General features: G+C 37.4%; 1 protein-coding gene and 1 long non-coding RNA gene across 3 annotated transcripts in view; one reads left to right on the top strand and one right to left on the bottom strand.

Moving 5' to 3' along the window:
- The window catches only part of LOC114265851 (putative ribose-5-phosphate isomerase 4, chloroplastic), a 260,134-nt gene that overhangs the window by 114,119 nt on the left and 124,228 nt on the right, over positions 1-21,787 (bottom strand). The window lies entirely within an intron of this gene.
- Positions 8,134-14,540, top strand: LOC114301757 (uncharacterized). Its single transcript, XR_014341022.1, has 4 exons — positions 8,134-8,199; positions 11,209-11,250; positions 13,641-13,984; positions 14,274-14,540. It is a non-coding gene; the product is annotated as an uncharacterized LOC114301757 (long non-coding RNA).

The following is a 21,787-nucleotide window of genomic DNA, read 5'->3' as shown; positions in this document are numbered from 1 at the left end:
GTCTTCTTCCACTTGTAAGTATAAATACTGCCAAACACTGAATGCTGAAACTGCCTATAGGTATTGGTGCCTATGGATGGCGGAATCTCCTTTCTACAATCCAATCATGCCACGTAGCAATTCATACCGTACTATATTTAGCACAACGCTGCAATCTGCCCTTAAGATTGTGCTATCTATCCGGTCCTGACAGAACTTTGAATATCGGCTCTACCGAGCTCACCAATTCACAGTGAGCTCATGCTCAATCAAACCTGGTCTATCAAGGACAACTTCCGCCCAATACTTGATCAAATAACACTCTGAGTCGACCGAATTAGGGCCTCAATCTGGATTATCTTCAATGGCCGAGATAATCAACTAGTTCGGTCTTACGCATTAATTCCATCTTCATCTGTCGAGGTGCTCGCCGTTTGATCTCGGTGTATAGCAGAATGGCCTAGCCCGATTTAAGGTATCATCGAAGATACCTTGGTTCAATATCTAGGCTCAACAACTAGCTCAGTCCAAGCTCCAGACCTTGGGCCAACCCAATTGAACTAATTCGGAACTTCGGCCCAATTCACACTCAACTGAGACAGCCCGGTCGCATGACCCAAAGATGTGTCGAGTCACGACTAGCTCGGCCCGCCTGTTCGGTGCAAACTCCCCTCACAGGTAATTTTCTTGAAATGGTGAGAAAGTTAGCTTGGGTAGCTAGCCTTCACAAACTTCTTTTTTTATAAAAAAAAAATTATTCAATGTGGCATGTAAGATTGAGCAGAAAATAATTACCCCTTTTGCGTTCTAGTATTTTCTCTGACACCTTCTCATAATTTTAAGATAGTAAGGTTTGACCTCACTTTAAAGGGATGGTAATTACAAAATCTTCAAAAGAAAATCTCATTGAAAGTTTGATGTTATGGTTAGTTGTAGTGCTTGCTAGAACCACAAGTGGGAATCAATCTCTCAACCTTTCTTATCCTTAACTTTATTGACTTATTATTCCAATTCGAGTATTAATTCACAGGACATCTATGATGTGTCCCACCAAACAACAACAAAAAAGTCAAACGCCTTTGCCACGAAACCAAGTTTTTTTTTTGGTTTTGTTCTACTCCAATCATGCATTGGGTTGTTATTCTCGCTAATAATAATTATCAAAGGTCCTATCTGAAATAATAATAATTATCAGAGGTAGCTCAATTGTTAAATCACTTAATATATTGTTTAAGATTTTTTTAAAAAAATTATTGTTGAATGTTTTAATTTTTCAAAAATCTAATAAAATAAGGTTTCATTTTGATATTCAATCTAAAATTTTAAACTTTAGTTTATTAATATTATTATTATTTGTTAGTATTATTATTATTATGAGCGTGTGTATGTGCACATACATGCTCACATATGAGGAGAACAAAGAAAATGAAGAATTTAATGGCATGAGGATTAAAATACACTTCAAAAGTAAGAAAAAAATATAAATAGTGATCATGTCCAATAAATGTGCTTTCAACAAGTATTCATATGTTGGTCTTAGTCTCTTTCGAATTTTATTAGTGATTTAAAATTAATTACTTTTTTCAATTATAACATGTACTAGCCTTGTTAGAGAGATGGAGTGATTGTTGCACCCTTTGCACAGCAATCGCGATTGTTCCTTCAATGAGATTTGTTTTAAATTTTATTTCAATTATTCAAATTGTTTATTTGTTAAAATTTATTAAGTAAATTTTAATAAAAACTTTAAAAATAAAATAGATGTAACAATTATTGTTTGGAGTATTTACGTGTAAGTCCTAATAGGTGGACTTATCATTAATAGGTCTTGTGAGAATTAATGGTATTTTTTATCGAACACTATTAAAAAATGTCACTAATTGTTAATTTTCAACGACAATTTGAAAATTGCTACAAAATATGCCACAAATTATAAGTTTTAGCAACCGTTTGAAAAACTCGTTACAAAAAAACGTATCTAATTATAAGTTTTAACAACAATTTATAAAAAAAATAATAAAAAAATCACTAATTTTTAATTTTTAGCGACACATATAAAAAAAATATTACAAAAAGTTATTTTCAACAATAATTTTATTAAAAATTTCTTTTAATAAGTCTTAATAAAAATTAAATCAAACTATTAAGATTTATTAATAATTTCCCCTTACGTTGTTTACGTTGTTTCTCAAATGGTTGCAAATAGGTTGTGGTGTTTCAAGTGTTATGCGTTGACACATGCAAGCATGCATTTATGCACTCTTTACTAGGACACTCTCAGACATTTCACAGCAAGTAGGTTGTGGTGTTTAAACATACGATGGTCTGCTGCATATATTAATTAATATATTAATATTAGTTTTAATATTATTATTAATCTATTTATTATATAAATTATAAATATTAAAAACTTCTTAAATTATGACATATTATTAATTAATACTTTAATTAATAGGTATAGTATTATTCTTAAACATATCAACTTTAAAGCTTGTCTCTTTGAACATTTATTATCAGCACTCATTTCAATTCTTTGTCTTGTTCTCTCCCAATCGGTGGCACTACCCTCAATGTCGTTTTTTCTCTAAGCAATTACATAAAATCATCTCAATTTAAGGAAGTAATTGAATTTGATAAGTTTATATTAAAATAGATTTTCATAATTTGAATTGTTCATTTTATAAAAAAAATCAAGATGTTTAAACATTAATATCTATATGTTTAGATTAAATTTGTATTACAAAAAATGTATGAATAATGCTATATGTATCAATTAATGTATTAACTAGTATACTAACAGATGATGTGGCATAATTTTAGAGATTTTAGGTACTTGTGATTTGTATTGAAAAATCTAGAAATTTCCTAGATATTGATTTGTGATTATGTAACAATTTTAAGCAGTATATAACAATCTCAATCAAACAATCAAGACAAATCAACACAACGATTTTAAAAAACCACGGGTAACAGCCACAAAACAATCCACTAAGAAGATTTAAAGGAATTGCACAGGTATACTCTCAATTACCTAGCGAATCCACGCCTAATTGAACCAACCTCTATGTGTCTCTTCCAACCCCGTCTTCACCTCGGAATTGTCTTTACGATGAGCCACTCCAGAATCCACCGAAACTTCAGGCTCGAATTCTTCAGAATCCACCGAAGAACAACTCTCTCTCTCTCTTGTGTATAACAAATAAAACCTTTGATGTACTCTCTTTAAACCATGAGTTGAATACTCAATAAAACATCAAAGAAAACTAACAAAATATCCTCAGATATAAACCTTAAAAACCAAATAGAAGATCTGGAGGAATTCAGGAGTTTTTTAGTTTTGGGAGAAAACCAACTACTTATAGAAAACCAAAAATAATCCTAGATTTGGAAGAAAACCCAATCCTTATTGAAATCCGGAAAACTGTGTTCGCACGGTCCGCTCGAGCGCCCAACAGCCCGCTCGAGCGGCTTCAGCAAAATATGTGTGTGATATAACAGAGGTCCGCTCGAGCGCTAGAGAACCCACTCAAGCGCGAAATCACACATCTCAGTACTTTTACAGGCGACCAAAACTACCGGAACAGGCAACTTGGAATGCATTTTTGCATTTTGCTTCGGGGGCGCTGCCCCTCGACCCCGCCATGGCGCTGCCCCGGACCCGCCAAGGGGCGCTGCCCCCTGGACCCCCTGGATCCCCGTCATAATCAGTGAAGTGGCAATCTTGAAAGCATTAACATCACAAACTTCTCTGCAAGGCTCGATTCGGGTTAGATTCGCATATAACAACTCATAGCCTCACTGAAATAAAAATACGAATAAAATTACAACTCAAAGGAGTTTTGTCAAACGAGATTGCAAAGAAATAAAACCTAACATGTATACCATGTAGGGTTAGTAATAATGACATAACACTAGTTAGTACACTAGTATGTATATTAATTGGTCCATGTAGCACCACCAAAAATGTATAGTTGTTCTTGAAATTATATTCATCGTCCATTTTGTAAAACAAATATAATTTAAACATATAACTATCGATATCAAATCATCTTGATATTTTACATGAATATTCTACTTAACGAGTCTTAAAAAGTGAACGATTCGTGTAACGCCCTCAAAATAATACTTAGAAACCCACATTATAGACATGCATAGATATAAGTAAATAGAACTTAATTTCATTTATCAGAGTATTCCTTACAAACGTATTACATGTTGACAACAAAAGTAAATGTCCAACGGCTTACAACTTTTCAAGCCAACACTTGGTTACACAAAAGAGAGTACTAACTCATATCATAAAAAGCCCTTGGCTTGAATATACATGTAATACAACAAAAGGTAACAAAATAATAAAGAGTCTTCAACTCCTAGAACCTCCCAAGCTATATCCTTGGAAGTGGCATATCACTTGGACCTGAAAATGATGTCCCATAAAGGATGAGCCATAGCCCAGCAGAGATATACTAAACCAAATATTAGCAATGACTAAAACAATAGTATTTGACAGGAGGTTAACACTTATAAACCAATTTATCTCACAATACAGTTCCATGACAAACAAGTCCATGTTACATTTCATTTCTCCGTTATTTATCAAAATCATTTCATATTATATGGCTCAGAACCTGGCCAAACAATTCAATGAGACTAAGATTCATACTAAAACAATTCCATATTTTCACAATTCATAAATGAGATTTCATCTCATATTCAAACATTTCCATACTCCAAATAATACACATATTCACTGTATTAACACTTCCATTTAATACACATATTTGCTGTATTAACACTTCAATCTGATACACATATTTGTTGTATCAATGGAGTTCATCCCCTATCTCCTCCCAAACTGGTTTGAGAGTCCATCCCCTATCTTCCCTCAAACCATGGAGTACATCCCCTATCTCCTCCCACATAATGCACGTATTCCAAGTATATAAACAATTATCATATACAGGGATCAATCAATACACATATTTGATGTATTATTCCAACTGTCATATTCATTGACAAGTTCAATGTGATTAGTTTCAGTTTTTCCTAATCAACATGCAATGTCTACAATAATCAAGACTATCCTCCACCGATAGCCCAAAGTAGATATTTCTGAACAAAACATAAATGCATCAACAGATATAATATCAACATTTTCCATAGGTGAGTGATAAATTAATCCAATTACACCATATAACCCCATAATTTTCCAATCTCATGATTCTCAACTCAATTTCTCATTTCTCCAAAATTTGTTATACAAATTTATTTGTCATAATAACTAAGGCATTTTCCCATATTTCACATATCAACCCTAAGGTTTGATTTCACCAATCTAACAACAATAATTCCATTTTTCAACAACTCACAAACACCTAGGTTTTAATATTTGAAAACCCCTCTTTCATAAATTACATAACAAACCCTAACTTTCTCAATATTACCCAACATCACCAACTATTCAAAATGACCAAAATTAAAGACAAAACTCATAAGATGGAGTAGGGTATCCTTACCTCGAAATGAAGAGACCAAAGGAGAAGATGGTGAAAATCCAAAGTGCTCCAAATCCATAAATTTTCATATTAAAACGTAGCCCAAACAACCCTCTATCTTTCTTACAAAGAACTTAGGATAGAAACACACTAAAAAAAAGATGAAACCCTAGAGAGAAGGTGTGTAGAGAGAAAGAGAGAGCTCAGATCTAGGGTTTTGAAACCAAAAGAGATGAAAAAGTGAAGTTTTTACCCGCTGCTGTCTACTGATATAACACAGGCTCGCTCGAGCGAAGAATTGGTCGCTCGAGCAACCAGACACAAAGAACTCTCACTCGAGCGTAGAAAGCCTCGCTCGAGCCAACAATGCGAAGCTTCAGGTCTGCAACCCAGAAGCACGCTCGAGCGACAGAATGCTCTCTCGAGCGAAGAAACCCAAAACATAGACCTCGCTCTCTCGAGCGAAGAATTGCAACCTTCAGGTCCAAAACTAGACGCAGACGCAAGCTCGAGCGAAGGACTTCTCGCTCGAGCCACCAGACACAAAACTCAACTCTCGCTCGAGCGAAGGAACCCTAGCTCGAGCAAAGGATCTAAAACACAGAGCTCGCTCGAACGACAAAAGGCTCGCTCGAGCGAAGGACCAAAATTCTGGGCAGCAACCATTTGCTCCCAATCACACCCAACATGTAACAAACCTGCCCAACACATCCTATAACTCAAAAATAAGGAATTAAAGGATGATATCAAGACATATACAACAACAAGCTCCACGGAACTTAAGTCCAGATACAACAACCAAATAGGGAAAGACTGGGCTATAATTCGAATCATCGAAATTGGTCTAAAAAAAACCTACCAAAATCAGATACTCACAACTTGAAAGAAGCCAAAACCATATTAAAAATTAGGAAAAACATGCCTTCAAAATATGTGAAAATGTTAAAATATATATTAATTTCAATAAAAGTATATTAAATTTAATAAAAATTGTATTATGTTATTTAATTATTATTATTATTTTTTATACTTATGCCTTAGGGGCCCTTATTAGCAAAATTCTTTTATTAATTTTTTAATTTTTTTATTAAAAAATATATAAAATATAAAGAGAATAAGTTGACTTTTTATAATAATTAATTTGTTAACTTTTTAATTAATTTAACCTGTTTCTAAATAAGATTTAATTTTAGTAGATTCATTTTAAATATTAATATTTTGTTATTGCATAACATGTTAATTCGTAAAATAATAATAATAAAGTTTTTTTTTTTGCATGGCATTCTTCATGAATATTGATAGTCATACATACACTTCACTAAGGAGCTCCATCACTTAAAAGAGACTGCTTTATTCATATGTTATATGCTAAGTTATATGATTGATTTTTTGTATCTGTAAAATTATGACTTAAACTTTTTAATAAAATTATAAAATTACGATGAGATGAAGAATTTGCAAAATAATAATAATAAAGTTTTTTTTTTTTTTTTTTGCATGGCATTCTTCATAAATATTGATAGTCATACATATACTTCACTAAGGAGCTCCATCACTTAAAAGAGACTGCTTTATTTATATTTTATATGCTAAGTTATATGATTGATTTTTTTGTATCTGTAAAATTATGACTTAAACTTTTTAATAAAATTATAAAATTATGATGAGATGAAGAATTTGCTGCCATTTGACATTCCATTAGCACCTCCCATTCCTCAAATTCCATTTGCCCCTCCCATTCCTCAAATTCCACTGCCACAATTCCCTCCCATTCATTCCCCCCACTTCCTACAAGCTCTCTGTTCCCTCCTCTCCCTCCTTTCCATTTCCCAAACATTCTTTAATTTCCTTACACCACCTCCTTTTTAAGCCTTTTATATATAAAAGGTACTAGAGACTTAGAATTCGTGCAAAGAAAAATACTCAAAAAAAATAACACGTAGTTCAGATTCTTTTTAAGTGTGAACTCAACTACATGAGTTATGAGTTTGTGGCTTTATTGTTTAATTAGTAATAACTTGTAAACTTTCTTATCATGTCGCTCTCTCTCCTTTTGATTAGGTAATCAACCAAGCTTGTTATGTGTTGTGTTATGTGCTTCTTTAACACATGGGATTTGAAATGACACTACAAGAAATTAGTCCTTTAGAGACTAATATTTAAGGAATAATTAAATTTGGTCACAAAAAATAATCTTTAGGGACAAATTTAAACATATGATAATTTACTTACAAGATTGTAAAAATAATTATTAATATTCTCACTTAATATTTACATAATTTTTTTAGACTAATAAATTTGGTTGCTAATATATTTACATAATTTTTTTAGACTAATAAATTTAGTTGCTAATATATTATTAACATTTAGGGACCAAATATTTTCGCCATTATCAATTAAAAACAATTTGAGACCAATTATTTTCATTATTTTAACAATTGAAAAGTCGGGATTCAGCCCTAACTTGCTCATTCTCTCTCTCTCTCTCTCTCTCTCTCTCTCTCTCTCTCTCTCTCCCTCCGTAATCGATCTTCATACCTGTAAGAGCTCCAAGGCAGATTGAGCTCCACATTTGAAGATTAATAGTTGTTTTTCAATTAACAATTGAAGATTGAGCTCAATCTTCAATTGTCAATCTCCAATCTCTGCCCTCAGTTTGTCAATCTTCAGCCCTAAAGTCGGGAGCTCCAAGGCAAATTGAGAGCTCAATCTTCTTCAAATTTTGGTGCATCTCTCTCTCTCTCTCTCTCTCTCTCTCTCTCTCTCTCTCTCTCTCTCTCTCCGTAATCGATCTCTGTAATCGACCTGTAAGAGCTCCAATTCGAACTTTCAATTTCTTATCGTAATCGATCTGTGTTTTACATAGATTGAACTATAGCGACCCCGGTCTTTTCCCACTTGATTATTGTATCCGGACTTAGGTTCCGTAGATTCTGTCATTGTATAATTGTTGTTGTTGTCCCTTATGTTCTCATTTGGAATTATAGGATGTGTGGGGCAGGTTTGTTTCAGGTTGGTTGGGTTTAGAAACCAAGTGTTGCTGTCCAGGTTTTTGGTTCTTCGCTCGAGCGAGGAGTTGTTCGCTCGAGCGAGTGGTTGCGTTTGATTTGGACCTGTAGCTGTGCATTCTTGGCTCGAGCGAGATTTTCTTCGCTCGAGCGAGTTAGTTCGTCCTTCGCTCGAGCAATAGTTCCTTCGCTCGAGCGTGTGTCTTGTTGCAGACCTGAGGGTTTGAGTTCTTCGCTCGATCGAGCTTTCTTTCGCTCGAGCGAGCTTTTGATTTGTTGGCTCGAGCAAGGCTTCCTTGGCTCGAGCGTAGTTTCTCTGTGTCTGGTCGCTCGAGCGACCAAGTCTTCGCTCGAGCGAGCCTGTCCAGTTTATATACGCAGCAGCGGGTTTTAATCAGTCTTTTCTTATTCTTTTTGGTTCTAAACCCTAGGTCCGACTTCTCTCCCTCAAAACTCATCTTCTCTTTAGGTGTTCATCTACTTCTAGTGTGAATCCATCTTAAGTTCTTTGTAAGAAAGATAGAGGGCGGCTTGGGCTTCATTCTAATCTGAACATTTGGTGATTTGGAGCACATTGGAATTTGGGCATTCATCTCTATCTTCTCCATTCGGGTTATTTTCTTCAAGGTAGGGATTTCCTACTCCATTTTATAGGTTTTGTTCTAAGCTTTGGTAATTTGATATGTTGGGGGTACTTTGGTAAATGTTGGGAACAACCCTAGTTGTATTATTGAATTAATTTGTATAAGTAATTCATGGAATTGGGGAATTCATTGGTTAAATAGCGTAATTGGGTAATTGGAATCATTTGTCTATTGAATTGTTGACATAGTTATTTTCAGTTTAGAAATAACTGTTTTGGGCTATCGGTGGAGGATAGTCGTGATTGTTGTAGACATTGCATGTGGATTAGGAATAACTGAAACTAATCACATTGGTTAAGTCATTAATTTTGACTATGGCATTGATACAGAAAATATGTGTATTGATTGAGCATTGCATTTGCATACATTGTTTTGTGTGTGGGAGGAGATAGGGGATGTACTCCACGGTTTAGGGGAAGATAGGGGATGGACCTCTAAACCGGATTTTGTTTGGGAGGAGATAGGGGATGGACTCCATTAGCATCACTTTTATGTGTGCTTATTTATATAGAAGTGTTTTATTGATACAGCACTAAAATGTGTATCAATCTGGAAGTATGAAGTGTTTGATTTGAGCTTGAGTCTCATTTGTTTGTTGATATTGGAAGGATGTGAATATGATATTTGTGATTCACTGTTATAAGTTTGGCCAGGTTCTGAGCCATGTTGATAAAATTGGAAAGTAAAACATATCTTTGGCAATAGTGTCTTGAGACTGTAAAATGAAGTAATTGATTATTTTGGTTAACCATCTGTTGAATGCTATTGCTTTATTCATTGCTTATATGTGGTTTAGTATATTTCTACTGGGCTGTGGCTCACCCTTTATGGGAACATCATTTTCAGGTTCAGGTGATAAACTACCTCCAAGGACTTAGCTTGGGAGGGTTTGGCTTCTGGATTGAAGAAGACTACCTTTAGTTAATAGTTTTTTTTATTTATTGGTACATGTAAACATTCAAGCCTAGGGCTTTTCCTGTATTGAGATTAGAACTCATATTTTTGAATCCAAGTGTTGGCTTGGAAAGATGTAAGCCTGTAGGGCATTTTATTCGATGTTACATGTAATGCTTTATTTAGTAATACTCTGATGAATGAATTAATAAATTGTCTTCTGTAAATAATGCATGTCAACTATATATATAATGGGATAATTTTGAGGGCGTTACAGAACTGTTTATTGTATTTTCAATTTCTTATCGTGTTTCAATCTGTGTCTTACTTTATTTCTTATTGTGTTTCAATCTCTGTTTATCATAATCGATCTTCGATCTCCGTAATCGACCTGTTTATTGTATTTTCAATTTCTTATTGTGTTTGAATCTGTGTTTTACAGAGACTAAACTTGTTTCTTATCTTAATGCTTGTTGGAATTGAACAATTGTTTACATAGATTGAACTTGTGTATGTGTATATATGTATGTCTAATCTAATGAGTGTTGGAGATGAAGAATTGGGGATGCGTAAGAGAAAAAGGACACAAGAATATCATCTATTCTTTGATTATTTTTGCCATTTTTGTTATAAATCAATAATGAAATCTACGCCTCAAACAGAATTGCATTATAATAGATTATTGTTCTGATTTTTTTTTTCTTTTTTATTTTCCTTATGGTTGATGAGAATCTTGATCTTGGAGTTCCTTGGCAATAAATCTTAATTTTCTACATAGATGGCATTGTGTAGGTGCATCATTATGTGAACAAAAACAAGAAAATCATAAAAGATAGCATGAGTTGTAATAGCTTTGTTCAAATTTCTAAATCTTGATATGGAAAGAACGCAAACAAGGTCAGAATATGAATAGAACTCAAAGGGATAATCCTATATTCTATGTTCGTATTTTTGGATTTTTATCTATATTTTATATAATAGTTAATAACCAACATTTTCTTTTGATACTCGCTGGTTTCCTACAGCTCTGTCATTATGCCACAACACACATAGAAGCAAATCTTACACAGGCTATTTTATGTCATACATGTTGATGCATGATATCAGTTATTGTTAGGTGTTTGTTCTTCTCGATAGACTTGATACTTGTCCATGGACTGACCAAAAAAAAATTTTTGGGTATGATAGGTGGATTTGGCAGTATTAAAGCTGCGGTTAGCAAGGTTGAAGGTAAATTGTGCTTGATTTCTTGCCATTTTTTTAAATTTTCGCTTTCTAATTCTACAACCAATTAAGAAATTAAGGCTAAGATCTATCAAAATAAATAAATAAATAAAAGGATCAACAGATTGTTGTTTTTTGATGAAACTACATTAACAATTACTCAATGATCAGGAATAACACACCTGTTGTTTTTTGATGATTTTATTTGCCTCCTCTTTGGTGCTCTTTAGTATATTATTTCTTATTAAAATCGGTATTGTTAATATATTCGTAATTATACATTCTACTAGTCAGGGGCCATTGCTTGGTGTTATGGTAAAATGCTCTGCCTACCGAGCTTTAGGATGTGACATCGAGTTTGAAAGCAGCCACTTAGTTCATATTATGCCGAAAGTTATGCAATTGACCCATTCCAGCACGCCCTTCTTATTTTTATGCAGTTTATAGGATTTGGCAAAAATTTCTTGAATTGAAAAATGTTTAATAATATAATTAGGAAATAAAAGTTTAAATTGACTGTCGAATTACGGGGTTGAAAAGCCATGATTGCCATGTTATCTTGCAAAGATTGCTTCCTATTGCTCTACGTGGATGTTTGAAAAAGGATGTGAGCAATGCATTAATTGAGTTTAGCTTGTTCTTTAAGGAGTTATCATCAAAGACATGGATGATCAAGTTGATGATGATATGATTGATGATGATAGTGATCCGGAAGATGAAATTGATGATTGATTCTATCGTCCTTGAGACTAGCGGTGCATTGTCTGAATCAATTGTATAATAGTATTTTGTTGTGGTATGCCATGTTTCATTATCTCGATTGTTTAAGTGTTTAAAAACTTAGGACACTCAGTTTCTTATAAAATGCTTTTTATAGTAAGTATATTACTTCTGCTAATTTATTTGACAAGCATTGCCATCCCAAAAAAGTAGCAGCTACATCTTTGGAAAGACCAACATTTATTTGTCATATTTACACTTGATAATTCATCCTGAATTAGCATGGAAGTTGCTGGAAGAATAATTTACCTAAAGGAGATGTTTGATGATTGAAGAAGAGATGTGCTTGTTATTATTTTATATTGATATGTTCACTTCTATATTTGAATCAGAGTAACCAAAAGATGCTGAAAGCCTAGCGATTTGTTTTTTTGATTGCATGTTTTAATCATGTTATAGGCCTAGCAGTAACAAGTTGTCACCACCACTAGGGTGGAGGTCTGTGCTTTATTAACCAATAGATATGTGTTCCTTTTGCGGCTTCTTTCTCCCCATTGTTCTCCTTGGAAAGAAAATTTTTAAGATTATGATTTGGACAATATATGGATCAGAGTTGTATGTTTTGGTGGAAGAATTAATAAAATAGCCAGCAACCCCAATGGCTTATCTTATCTATGATTTACATGTTTAGTTCCAATTTAACAAAGTCTTGAAGTCAATACACAATTTGTGCAGTTTAGCAGATTCGTGTGTTTTATTAATTATTGTAAGAAATAATTTACTACACAGACATACACCTTCATAATATTTGTTCTAACTATGATAAAAAGACAGATTGTGGACTATCGATTTCCTACATAATTATGAACGGGTCTTACTATTTTGATCTGTACAAGTGTGAGCTCACTTAGATTATAAAACATAATCCAAACTCACTTAGATTGTGCCAAACCCTATTTTCTTTTTAAAAGTTGGGGAGTAAAAGCTATGAATGTATTTCTGAATCAATCTTTTCTAAGTTACATAGCATTTGGTTTGAGGGTAATGTGACTTCTATATTTTGGTTACATTAACCTGTATCATTTATGGCTATGTAAATACATGCATGTTGTCCAGAAGAGTAGGACTTTGGTATAACAAACTGTTTATTCTCATACTAAGATTTGGAGGTTGAATTGAATTAATACTGGGGGCTGTCCATTTTAATTTGAGTGCACATTATGTGTTAACATGATGGGTCTGTTAAAATCTCTTCCCCTACTTCCCAATAATCTTCCCCTCCCCTCCAACTAGAAATGCAATTCGTACTAACTCAAATAAACTGGGTATTGTTAATTAATGTTTGCTAAGCATGAATAATGAAACTTGTGATTGATATGCTTCTGTAGGTTGTCAGGGACCTAGAAACAAGGATGGCATGGCATCTAAAAACGCATGTTTGAAGAGAATATTAGACCTATTAATACTTTAAAGTTAGAAAAAGCAGCTTTTGGGAATTGCTACTTTAAAGTTAGAAAATTCAGTTAGAATATTAGACCTGCTACTAGATTATGGTGCTTTCTCTACCAGTTATTATGTTCTCTCTAGGATAAGTAAATAGGAAAGTCAATGTCTTCAGTTGCTCTATTACAATGTATATATGAAATGACTATATTTAATTTCATAAGCAATTGTAGAAAAAACTTAAAGAGCGGGAGAATGAAGCTATAGAAGATGGATCTGGCCCACTATCTGATGAGCAGCTTTCCATTGAGGTGTTTGGGCGTAAGTCTGGCTACATAAGTGGTTTAGGACGTGGTCCTAAACCTAGTACAACAGCATCTGGTCGACGTACTCGTGCTGCTCTTGAGATAGAAAATGAGGAAATTAGAAGGGAGCATGAAGAGCAATGGAGAATCAATGAGGAACTGAATGCAAGAGTGCACAATTTGGAGTCTAATAGCGTGGAGGTCAATGCCAAGATTGATTTGGTGCTGCAACTGATTAGTCGGGAAGGTTTTACTTCTGATTTACCATCATAGTAAGTACCTTTTGCTCTAGATAGATCTATCATAGTTATAAATTTAGTGTGTTTGTTATTTAGAACATTTGATTATGATAACATGCTTGGATTATGATAACCTTATTGTGTTGATTCTAGGTGACTCACTTTCTTGTTGTGTTGATTCTTATTATAGCTCACTAATACTCCAAGTACACTGAGATAACGTGTTTTTTCATTATTTGTAACTTATTTGATTATGAATGACTATTGATTATTTAATGAGGTTATGTTGTGTTGATTCTTCTTTTTGAATTTTATGTTGCAGGGATGTCCAAAGGGTGCCACACCTAAGTACAGCTTGAAGCCTCTTGTGTCAAGCCTGTCTAATATAAAGCCTGATATTGATGTTGAGAAAATGTTTTTCTAGATATTTTCTTTGAAGAAACTATTGTTGCTATTCTTCATTTGAACTGTTACTACTTTGATTTGAATTTGGAAACTTTCAGTTTTAATTTTTGTCAAATTTACTTTCTATATACTCATTAAGGTTTGGGAATAGAGTGGGTTTGATATGCGGATGTCATTTTTTTTTTACATATGATTGGATGACATTTAATTTTGTGCATTTTAGCTATCAGATTAAATGATTACAAAATTTAACTTTGATTTTTAGCAACGAAAATGTGTTGTAGAGAAAGTTATGTCTTTTAGCAACCAAATATCATAGTCGTTAAAAGTGTCATTATTTTGTTTTTTGCGACCAAATTGGGACATTTTATGACGAAGTATTAGCGACCAAATGTTTAGTCTTGTAAAATTAAACATTTTGTGACAATATAAAATTGGTCGCTAATTGTCATTTTTGGGGATATTTTCAAAAATTGGTCGCTAAAGACTTTTCTAGACGTACTTTTAGTGACTTTTTTAGTGACGAAATTAATTTTGTCACAAAAACCATTTAGAGACTAAAACAATAGTTTTAGGGACCAAAATAATTGGTCGCCAAAAGTCTTATATGTTGTAGTGTGAGGCTTACGATATTGGGATTGTAAGGTCAAATTAGATCTCTTGTGTCTATGTATGTATTTGTGTTCTAGTTTTGTATCTTTGTATTATGTAACTGCTAAAAATGTGTGGCTTATTTCTTTTAAGTTACCATTAAAAGCTTTGTACCGAGGAACATGGAAGATATAGCGATCCCGGGTTTACCCTTGTTGTATAGTGATCCGGACATGTGTCCGTGGATGTTGGTAGTTGTTTATTATCTTGTTTACATCCTTTCTTACTTTGTATTTGAGTTATAGGATGTGTTGAGCGGGTTTGTTACAGGTTGGTTGAGTTTAGAAACCAAAACTAGTTGCCCAGATTTTTGGCCTGTACGCTCGAGCGGAGGTGTTGGCGCTCGAGCGTAGATTACATCCATCCAGTATCTTGTTGTGCAGTGTTGTGAGCTCGAGCGTAGGGTTGGGAGCTCGAGCGGAGGCCTGGTTCTGCAAAAGTGCTGGGCGAGTGCATTCTGCGCTCGAGCGGGAGGTTGGCCGCTCGAGCGGAAGTCTGTGAGTGGCCGCTCGAGCGGGGTGTTTTACGCTCGAGCGTAAGACTGGGTTTAAATCCCGAAATTGTGACTTTTCAAATCACTTTTTCATTTTCTCTTCTCTCTCTTACTTTTCCAAAATCACCATTGTTGAGCCTCTCACTCTAGACTCTACCTTCTCTCTAGGTTTTGATCTAGTAGGAGTGATTTACTCACCTTTGGCCTTTACAAAAAAGTTGTTGATCGTCGAGGGCTTCATTTTAATCTGAAAATCTCGGGTTTTGGAGCACGTTGGGTTTTGTCGTCTTCTCCTTTGGGACTCCGAATTTGAGGTAGGGATAACCTACTCCTCTCTATGGGTTTTGTCTTTAAATTTTGGTATTTTGAGATGTTGGGCTTGGGTTGGTAATTTTGTGAAAGTTTGGGGCTTTTGTGTAATTTTACAAAAGTTGGGGTTTTATTCATAATAAACCTAGATGCATGTTTAGCATAGAAAAATGGAATGATTGTTGAATCATTGATGAAAATGGGACCTAAGGGTTGAAATGGTAATTATGGAAAATGGCCTAATTACATTGTTTAATTAATTGGGATAATTAATTGGTGAGAAATGAGGAAATGAAATGTTGATTGAATATCCATTTGTGCATTTATTCTCTGTTTTAGAAATAACTGCTTTGGGCTATCGGTGGAGGATAGTCGAGATTGTTGTAGACAATGCATGATGATTAGGTAAACGGAAACTAATCAATGGAATGTGTCATGGAACTTGACGGTTGATAGAATACATTAATTGTGTGTATTGTGTGATTGTATATAGAACCAATGTGTTTATATACGTTATGTGTAGAGGAGGAGATAGGGGATGTACTCCGCGGTTTAGGGGAAGATAGGGGATGTACCTCTAAACCGGATAGGTATTGGGAGGAGATAGGGGATGAACTCCGTAGACAGAGCTCATATGCTTGTCTAGAGAAGTGAAGATAGAGCTCATATGCTTATCTTTGTGAAGTGTGGATACAGCTTATATGCTTATCTGTGGATATTGTTGATATACATATCTGTTGTAGAGTGTGGATACAGCTTATATGCTTATCTGTGGATATTGTTGATATACATATCTGTTGTAGAGTGTGGATACAGTTTGTATGCTTATCTGTGGGTATTGTTGATATACATATCTGTTGAGAATGTGGATATAGCTTTTATGCTTATCTGAATGTGAGATATAGTTTTTATACATATCTGTGGAAATGATGATAGAGCTAGCATGCTTATCTGTTGAAAAAGGGAAAATGAAAAGTAATTGGGACTTGTAAGTCGTTGACATAAATATGTAATTTATGTGATTGTATCAGTGTTGACCAACTATCAATTGCTAATGTTTTAGTCATTGTCCATGGTTGGTTTAGTGTATTTCTACTGGGCTGTGGCTCACCCTATATGGGAATATCATTTTCAGGTGCAGGAAGCATGCCACCTCCAAGGACATAGCTGGGAGGCTAGTGGCGGGCATAGTTTCGTCGTTTTACTTTTGATGTATTACATGTAATTTCAAGCCAAGGGCTTAATGTGTAAACGAGTTAGAACTCTTTGTTGTAACCAAGTGTTAACTTGGAAAGCTGTAAGCCCGTAGGGCATTTTGTTATGAGGTTAACATGTAATACTTATGTCTTGGAATTCTAATGAATGAAAGGAATGCGGTTAGTTTAAATGAAAATGCATGTCTTATCTGATGGGTTTAATGTTATTATTTTGAGGGCGTTACAACTTGGTATCAGAGCGTACCGGGTTCGAATACTTTGGGTACGTGGGAAGTGATTAGTATCACAATGGGTTTGTCTCGCTTGATAGAGACTTAAATGTGGTATCATATGTTATGTGCTTAAGTGATAACATGTTTATGTGACTATGTGTGTATGGGATTTAATTTCTGGGATATTGATTGGATCCTTGAGTTTCTGGGAGTCTTGTTGGAAAGGCACTTGATCAATGCTGTTTCTAACCGGAACTCTAGTAACGCCTCGGGACTATTATTATCCGAAAATGAAATTCGTAAGTGCTTATGTGTTTATGTGCTTATGTGGAGTGAATTACAGTTGTCTATGCATTAGGACGTGAGTGTTTAGTTTCGGCACATTTATGAATGTGCTAACGTTCTGTGTTGCCTTTATTAGGATGTCAGGACGAGGAAGAGGTGCTAGGCGTGGTAGACCTGCGAGGCAGGAAGTACCGTTACAGGGTGAGATTCCGGCAGTGCAGGAGGGAGTTGGGCAGGCCAATGTGGCCGAGCCAGTAGGTCAGCAGGCTATGGGTGCCTTGGCCAGAGAGATAGCAGGAGCTTTGGGTATTCTTAGAGCTGGGAATCAGGCAGCTGAGACAGGACCTTCCTTCTTGAAGAGGGAGTTCTTCCGGTGTAATCCGGACGAGTTTATCGGGGATCCTAAAGAGCCGCTTAAGGCAGATGAATGGCTCGAACAGACAACGAAGACGTTTGAGATGCTTGGCATCGAGGACGGAGCACTGAAAGTGACCTTGGCATCCTTCCAACTAAAGGGAGATGCGGGTCAATGGTGGAAGTACGAGAAAGCTCGTGTTGGTGGTACTTGGGAGGCGTTTGTGAATGCTTTTCAGGAGAGGTTTTTATCAGCAGCAGCTAGGGAGAAGCTGAGGGATCAGTTTAGCCGGCTTAATCAGCAGGGCTTGTCAGTGGCCGAGTTTGAGGCTACTTTTACCAGTCTGTCTAGGTTTGCACCTGAACTGGTGGCGTCTGAGGAACGCCGTTGCTATGAGTTTGAACGGAAGTTGAGGCGGGGCCTCAAGTTGAGAATTGGTGGGTCTTATATTCGAGAGTATAGACACCTAGTGGACGCTGCAGCTCATATGGAGCTTATGATGCAGGAGGAGGATGAGGGCCAGAGAGGCTCCAAGAGGAGCCAAGATAGTCAGGGTGATGGCAGGAGGCAGAGGGGTTCTAACCCTCAGCAGTCGCAGGGTGGTGTTGCTAGATCGACCTTTCCAGTGCCGAGTGCAGGCTCCGGGAGAGGTGGTCAGGGGGATTTCACCTGTTACAAGTGTGGCCAGCTGGGTCACAAGGTATCTGTGTGCCCGCAGAAGGGTGGGGGTCAGAAAGCTGCTTCTTCTTCAGCTAGACCGCAGAGTCAGAGTTTGGGCAGGGGGCAGCTCTTGACTTGTTATCAGTGTGGACAACCTGGGCACATGAAGAGGTTTTGCCCACAGTTGAGTGCCACTTCGGGAGCGTCTGGTTCTAGGCAGACGCAGGGTTTTCAGCCAGCTCAGTCTGTGCAGGCCTCGAGGGCCAATCCGGGAGCTTCGTCATCCCAGTCTGTGCAGCAGTCTTTTGCTCCGAGAGGTGAGCAGGTAGACCAGGGGCCTACGGGGCGCGTGTATGCTGTTACCGCCCAGGACTTAGTACCGGCTCCATCAGTGGTGAGAGGTACTTTTCTGTTTTGCAACTCAGTTGCTAATGTGTTGATAGACACGGGTGCATCTCATTCTTTTGTATCTGCTGCATTTGCATCTGTTTTGGAATTGGAGTTAGCACAATTAGCATCTCCTATTTGTGTGGTATCGCCTTTGGGTGGTGAGTTGATTCTGAAACAAGGTGTTAGAGGATGTGATATAGAGGTCGCCGACTATAGGCTTCCTTTTCCGTTTGTTGTCATGCCCATGAAGGGTTTTGATGTTATTTTGGGTATGGACTGGCTATCGTCATACCGGGCTGTTATTGATTGCTACCGCCAGAGGGTTACATTGTGTACCTTGAGCGGGGAGTGGTTTCATTTCTTGGGAGACCGGGTTGGTAGTATTTTGCCACCGGGGTATGATTCACGAGGGCGAAGTGAGCTTAGTAGTCTACTTGCTAGCTTTGAGAGTGGTGAGAGTGGTGAAACCCAGCATGTATTACCGAGGGTGGTTCGTGAGTATTCGGATGTCTTTCCCGAAGATCTTGTTAGTTTGCCACCTCACCGAGAGATAGAGTTCTCTATTGATTTAGTGCCTGGTACGGCGCCAATTTCTATGGCACCTTACCGTTTTGCTCCAGCAGAGTTGGTTGAGTTGAAAGTTCAGCTCCAGGAATTGCTCGATAAGGGCTTTGTTCGCCCTAGTGTTTCACCGTGGGGAGCACCGGCACTCTTTGTTAAAAAGAAAGATGGTGCCTTGAGATTGTGTATAGACTACCGGAAGTTGAATCGGGCTACGGTTAAAAATAAGTACCCTATGCCCCGTATAGATGATTTGTTTGACCAGTTGAAGGGTTCCCGTTGTTTCTCTAAGATAGACTTGAGATCGGGTTACCATCAGTTGAGGGTCAGGGAGGAAGATATTCCTAAGACGGCATTCCGTACGCGGTATGGCCATTACGAGTTTTTGGTGATGCCATTCGGACTTACCAATGCACCGGCAGTCTTTATGGACTTGATGAACCGGATTTTCCGGGAGTTCTTAGACCGATTTGTGGTTGTTTTCGTGGACGATATCCTTATCTATTCGTCTTCTGAGGAGGAGCACGAGGCACACTTGAGAGTGGTGCTTGAGTTACTTAGAGCCCATAGGCTGTATGCCAAGTTTGGGAAGTGTGAGTTCTGGCTGGGGGAAGTCAAATTCTTAGGCCACGTGGTATCCGGGGAAGGGGTGTCTGTTGATACATCCAAGGTTGAGGCAGTGCAAGATTGGGCACAGCCTAAGAGTGTGTTTGAGATCCGCAGTTTTCTGGGATTAGCTGGGCATTACCGTCGGTTTGTGAAAGATTTCTCCAGGTTAGCGTCACCGTTGACTAGACTGACTCGGAAGGGAGTCAAGTTTGTGTGGAGTGAGACTTGTGAAAAGTCGTTCCAAGAGTTGAAAATTAGATTGACCACCGCTCCGGTGTTGATTATTCCGGAGAGAGGGTTGGGTTATGCGGTTTATTGTGATGCCTCACGAGAGGGTTTGGGTTGTGTGTTGATGCAAGAGGGGAAAGTGATAGCTTATGGCTCACGTCAGTTGAAAATACACGAGAAGAATTACCCCACACACGACCTAGAGTTAGCAGCTGTGATCTTTGCCTTGAAAATCTGGAGGCACTACCTTTATGGTGAGAGGTTCGAGGTATTCTCGGATCACAAGAGTTTGAAGTATCTGTTTACACAGAGAGACTTGAATCTGAGGCAGAGGAGATGGATGGAGTTCATCGAGGATTATGATTTTGAGTTGCATTATCATCCGGGAAAGGCCAATGTTGTGGCCGATGCCCTTAGTAGGAAAACCATTAGTGATGTAGCTTGTATAGCCATCCGGGAATGGGTAATGTTGGGAGCACTTGGCGAGTTTGATTTGCTACTAGGCGAATCTGTTGAGGCTGCGGCCTTGTTTTCTGTTGTTGCGCAGCCTACACTGGTGACTAGAGTGTTAGAGGCACAGAGAGGTGACCTTGAGGTAGAATCCCTCCGAGAAAAGATCTCCAGTGGGAAAGTTGAGAAGGGTTTGACGATGTATCCCGACCTGAGTGTGAGATACCGAGACCGTGTGTTTGTACCGGAGTCTTGCCGAGAGGAAGTACTCCGAGAGTTTCACCATTCGCGCCTTGCGGTGCATCCGGGAGGTACTAAGATGTATCAGGATTTGGGTCGCCAGTTTTGGTGGCGGGGTATGAAAAGAGATGTGGCTGTTTTCGTATCGAAGTGCCTTACTTGCCAGCAAGTGAAGGCTGAGCATCAGAGGCCAGCGGGTTTGTTGCAACCCTTGCCTATTGCCGAGTGGAAGTGGGAGCATGTCACTATGGACTTCGTTGTAGGTCTTCCGAAGACTCAGCGGGGTAGTGATGCTATTTGGGTGGTTGTAGACCGGTTGACTAAGTCGGCGCACTTTATTCCTATGCGCGTGAGAGATTCGGTAGATCATCTTGCCGATTTGTATATTCGGGACGTAGTGAGATTACACGGGGTCCCAGTGACGATCGTCTCAGATAGAGATCCTCGTTTTACTGCTAGGTTGTGGCAGAGTTTGCAGAGTGCACTGGGCACTAAGTTGACCTTTAGTACGGCTTATCATCCTCAGACTGACGGGCAGTCCGAGCGTACTATTCAGATCCTCGAGGATATGCTTCGGGGTTGTGTCCTGGATTTCAGTGGGACGTGGGAGAGGCACTTGCCATTGGTAGAGTTTGCCTACAACAACAGTTTTCAGTCTAGCATCGGTATGGCACCGTTTGAGGCCTTGTATGGCCGACCGTGTAGGTCTCCAGTGTGTTGGGCCGAGGTGGGTGATGCACCTTTGTTGGGTCCGGAGTTGGTTAGGGAGAC

Source organism: Camellia sinensis, chromosome 9 (genome assembly GCF_055761805.1).
Source record: "Camellia sinensis isolate YWXY chromosome 9, ASM5576180v1, whole genome shotgun sequence".
Taxonomy (NCBI): Eukaryota; Viridiplantae; Streptophyta; class Magnoliopsida; order Ericales; family Theaceae; genus Camellia; species Camellia sinensis.
The sequence above is the reverse complement of the archived record's forward strand: the minus strand, read 5'-3'. Positions and strand labels throughout refer to the sequence as shown.